The 5,773-nt window shown below is 27.3% G+C and overlaps 1 long non-coding RNA gene across 1 annotated transcript; it reads right to left on the minus strand.

The window, feature by feature from the left end:
* Positions 1-223: 223 nt before the first annotated feature.
* Positions 224-2,931, minus strand: LOC114078626. The gene is made up of 3 exons (XR_003580291.1): positions 2,824-2,931; positions 2,169-2,384; positions 224-486 (listed from the first exon to the last, which is right to left on the minus strand). It is a non-coding gene; the product is annotated as an uncharacterized LOC114078626 (long non-coding RNA).
* Positions 2,932-5,773: the final 2,842 nt, after the last annotated feature.

The following is a 5,773-nucleotide window of genomic DNA, read 5'->3' on the forward strand; positions in this document are numbered from 1 at the left end:
TAGCTATCTTCGGTAAAAGTTAATTGCGACGGGCTTCTTGTACCGGTCGTTAAATGGAATTAAGGACGGAAACAAAACTGGTCGCTAACAACCCTTTAAAAGTAGTGTTTCCTGGTCGTTAAATCTCTGGAAAGTAGATTAATCTTTAGATACGGTAATATTTTTGTTTCTAATTGACCATAAGTAGTTCAAGAGTTTCATACATCTATTCAAATCGACTGGATTCCAAAAATAATATATTCAATAATATCATGGTTTAATACATATAATTATGTATAAAATTTGGATAACATCTTATTGGTGACACTAGACGACTAAGATAAAGTCACTATATTGTTTACACAACCTTTTAGCAAAAGTATGTACATCCATAATGAAAAATACAAATTTTAATCTATTAGTCATTGAAAAATAATCACGAACTTAACAGCTTGCTTTATGACTTCAAAAGTTATTGCTCGACTTCTGAACTCATGTCTTCATCACCTGCAATATACACAATTTAAACAATAAAAAAACTATAAAGATGAACTTCTAGAAAATTAGTTAAACGATGAATTATGTCTAATAGTAGCTCAAGCATTGGAGTCTCAAATATATCCAGTTTAATTATATGCATCTTCAAAATTTGAAACAACTGAAAGAAGGCTGCCAAAGTATATTCAATACTAAATTAGAATGTCAACCAAATAATGTTTAAGTAGAAGTTAACATTTAACATTATATACAACCTAGACACATTATAGAAATTGAGAAGAAAAAAAAAACATAATAAACTAGTCCTTAAACACTAAAAAACATAAAATTAAATTTAACATGGTTTTGTTAAAATAAACTCAAATTTAGGTCTATTTGATCAAGCACTTACACTCGAGTTACAAATTGTACCAATTGTGCACTATATGAAAAAATTTCTCATAATACTGGACTAAATCTCTAAGTCCAACCATGAAACATAATAATTTCTAAGATGCACGACTAAACTACAGAGCCAAACTTAATACATATTCAACAACAAATGTGTTGACTTTCATTAACAAACTTTATTGAAAACTAGAAATTCTGGAAAAAAGTAGTTTGCTAAGATATTGTTTTTGCTATATTTATGCTTAGCTATTGGATTCAGCAAAACACAAAAATGAGGTTTATGAATTGGGCAGATTAGTCATAAGAATTAGAAATTTTGTAAGAAAGCTAAAACGGCAATGTTAAGGTTTCTTTGCTCTGTTCAGTTCCTAACATTCCAGTCTAAATAGAGTTGTGTAAACAAATTGCAGGAGAATTTCTCTCGAGTCATGATTACACTTGTCAATCGAATATTATCTACCTACGAAACATTTTAAGTTTTTGCTATACGATGTGTAGACCCTTATTAAGAGAATATAGAGATGTGATGTATATGGACTCTTATATGTATACCATACAAGTAAAAAACAACTGAGATAGAAAAATAGTTTTCTAAAAAAGTTTTCATTATTAGAAACTTCGAAAGAGAGGGTAGATTAAAGAGAGTAAGAACGAATATGATGTACAACCATAAGCATTAATAGCAGCCGGAATGAGAACAAAGAACATGGTAATAGAAGCCAACACATACAAATATAGTCGAATAGGGTAGTTGGTCACCTGTATAGTGCTAATCTCGTGTACAAGTCATTTTATTGTTTTAGATCCAACAATAAGGTAGTAATCTTACAAAAACAAACATAAGTTATAGTCGTAGAAACTGCTTAGTAGAACAATATTAATAAAAAATAATGATGTGACACAAGGAAGATAAATTATTTTCAACAACAAATATAATACCAACGTCCTAAACTAGTGTTACTAGCAAGAAACAATATTGACACAATGTTTTTTTCAGACTCTTTTATTAAAATACATCAATCCATTCTAAAGAAGAAAAAAATAAACTAGAACTTTGATAGTAATTAGAGAAGCTATTCAATTCAACTCCTACTTTAGTTTTCCCAACTCAGAATGAAGCTCTAGTATCATCAACAGTGGACATTTAACTTAACTATAGATTCAGTTATAAGTGTTAAAAATGGTATACAGCCTTCCAATTAAATTATTCAGAAGTAAAAGAACAAATATGAGATTCAATTATTTTTTATTCATAGTAGGAATTTAGTGTCTTGCTTCAATAGAGTGCAGTTAATGTATACCTGATTGAGTTTGTGTATTCTCATCGTAAGAAGTGAAAGTTCTAAAGTTCTTCAATTTGCACAAGTCCCAAAGTTTAACACCATCTTGAGCAGCAGTTGCTAAGAAATCGCAGGATAACAAACACAAAACTAGAAAGGTGAAGAACTATACAATATATACATAGTCAACATTCCAGCATTAAAGGATGAATTTTAGACCCTGCTCGTTGAACTAACCTACATTCCAGAAAATGAATTTCAAGTCAATCAAGGATACGACCTAAATTTATGAAGACAGTTCCTCTTTCATGTCTATATATTTATACAACTAAACTAAGCTTCCTGGAATTTCCTCTGTGGCAACAAATAACTTTCGTGGCTGCATATTTGTTATGTACACAAATTCCTTTCTCATATATAGCGATGCATGTGGTGAAGACATAAGAATATCAAAAAGATCTAGGCATACAACAATGATAGAAATGTTCTGCTAATATTTTAATAGTTAGTAACATGTATCAAAGCATTAGCTATCTCATCCACTGTAAAAGAAATATTAATTAGAGTTAGAAAATATTTAAAACTCCACACTTCTACTTTAAACACCTTCTTCATCCCCTCTCCTCCTCTACTCTAGTTTTTTCAATCATATTATGGAAAGGGTGGACATATTTACCTGATTATTAGACCATCCAACAAGGTAATGAAATCATGACACTTCCCTAAAGCTTGAAAAAACCTCTAGATCCATGCATGTAATCTTGGATACGAAAGGATGAAAATCCTATCACCAAGAAGTGAAAAGTGTGTTAACTGCTAAAAAGATGCAAAACAAACCTAAATGCCCTAAAGAATAAGCCCTCCATCTTCCAAAATGAAAACTTAATTCTGAATGAGTTTTGAAATGTAAATTGAGAAACCCTCATCACTCCTTCACATTTCAATCACGATAATACAATATGTATACTCCATTAAAAAAAATTACACAGAACACCAAATTAAATGATGAAAAATAAGAAGAAAACATTGATAGATAAGGAGTTAGCTGTCTTTTGTAATTTTCTTCCCCAAATGATCCGTGAGTGAACAAATTGAGTTTGATTTACAGTTTTCACAAATATGATTTCTGAAAAATGAGGGTTTACATGAGCACAAGTTTATTTGGGGGTGGGGATGGGGTTAGTGTTGTGGTAATTGTATATTGATATATTCTTATACATAATATTTTGAGGGTAAATCACATAAATGTACCATATTAAAAAAATATTTACTATTTATGTTAACATAATTTTTTTAACTAAATATAACAATTTTTAAGAATTAAAAAATTGTACTGTTAATTTTTATTCGTTTTTTCTCTTCCTCCTCTTTTTTTTTTCTTTCTATGTCAATCTCTCTTCCTCCTCTCTTTTTTTATTTTTTAAAATTTTCATTTAAATAATTATTTTAAATTACTTTTTCTCATATTTCACTATTTTTATTCAATAACACGACAAGAAAAGAAATAGAAAGAACAGAAAATTGTACAATATGATGTTCTCAAATAGGAATTTCAAAATTTTAAAATTATAGAAACAAGAGTTAATCATCGATTGTCATTATAACGATTCAATTTTATAAATTTGTGATTAATTTGGATAGGTTGTTCCTACAAATAAGTGAAATGTCGTTTGGAATTTATATCCCAATTTTAAGAGGATTTGGTTAAGTTTATAATTGATTTTGGTTAAGTTTATAATTTATTCATGAACAATACAAGTTTAGTTCAATCTATAGATTATTATCTTGTCTTTCGTTAGTTACGTTTTTCATTTATTATTATTTTTCTCTTCTAATTCAACTTTAATATTGTGTAAACACTTTTAATGCAAATTTAATTCATTTTGTAATTTATTATTTGTTATTGTTAGATTACTTGTTTAATTCATTATTGATATAAGTTTAATTCACTCTATAGATCATTGACTTGTGTTTCATTGATTACAATTTTTATCTATGCTTAATTCAACTTTAATTTAATATTTGTGCATGGACTTTTAATACAAGTTAATTCATTTTGCATTTTATTGGTTGATTTGTTATGATTGAGTTACGTCTTTAATTCATTATTGATACACGTTTTATTCAATATACAAATCACATAATGCTCTTTCGTTTGCTACATTTTGCATTCTTGTTTAATTTACTTCTTATTCAACTTTGATATGTGTAACATTTTTTTTTATTCAAGTTTAATTCATTTGACAATTTATTATGTTTCTTCATTTGTTACAATTAGATTACTTGTCAAATTAATTGATTATCTTAGTGATAAAAGCAAAGATAATCTATAAGATACATATGATATAAGTTTTACTCATGGATAATATGAGTTTAATTCAATTTATAGATTGTTGTCTTGTTTTTTTTTGTAACGTTTTTCATTCATTTTAAATTCTCTTCTAATTTAACTTTAATATTGTGTAATACAATTTTAAAGCAATTTAATTGATTTTGTAATTTTTTGATTTATTTATTACTATTGGATTACTTGTTTAGTTCATTATTAATACAAGTTTAATTTACTCTAGATCATTGTGCGTAATACATTGTTAATTCAACTTTAATATGTGTGTGATACATTTTAAATTCAAGTTTAATTCATTTTTCAATTTATTATGTGTCTTCATTTGTTACGATTAAATTATTTAATTAATTAATTAATTATTGATACAAATTTTATTAATTCTACGAATTATTGACTACTCTACGAATGAAAGTAAAGAGAGAAACTAAAAACAAAAAGTAACGAGGGAGTGCACAGCAAAAAGAAAGCAAAACAGAAAAAAAAAACAATAAAAAGAAAGTAAGAGAGAAGAGCAACAAAAAGAAAAAAGTTGGCAGAGAAAAAGAGAAAAAAAACAATAAAAAGAAAGTAAGAAAGGAAGAGCAACAAAAAAAAAAGAGAGGAAGAGCAACAAAAACAAAAAAGTTGGCAAAGAAAAAAAAGAAAAAGCGAGCGAGAAAAAAATCTTATAATAATATATAATATTATTTTATATTGATATAAATGATAATAATTAAAGAATATAGCTAAAAAAAGTAATTATTTTTAAATAAGGATTCATTCAAGTAATTAAGTCATATTTTGATTAGGGCCCATACTCTTCCCGCTTATTATAAGCTCTTAGGACCAGATGCTTATAATTTTAGAGACTAGATTTATTTTCTTCCCTAATTTACAAGAATTAGGGACCATTAAATAATCTTGTCTCTGTATTATTACTATATAGAAGAGTGATGAATTAGAACGACCAAAGATATTTTGATAATTTTAAGTTGTAAAATATCCAATTTTTAAACTAGAATTATCAGGTTATTTTGGTAATTTTAGGCTGTGAAATATCCAATTTCTAGAATCATCAGAGACAAATATTATCAGAGGCACAATAACATAGGTCAAAAGATATCCATACGTCTCTTTCACTCTTTTTTTGATTCTCATCATCTTCACAACGGGTTATACCACAGTATTTAGATTTGTTCATCATTTAATTTTTGCTAAATTCTTTATAGTTTTTTCATTCATCTACTAACATAAATCTTTGGGTTTCTCTAAGGAATCTAGCAGAGTATAGATGAAAGCT

Source organism: Solanum pennellii, chromosome 9 (genome assembly GCF_001406875.1).
Source record: "Solanum pennellii chromosome 9, SPENNV200".
Lineage (NCBI taxonomy): Eukaryota > Viridiplantae > Streptophyta > Magnoliopsida > Solanales > Solanaceae > Solanum > Solanum pennellii.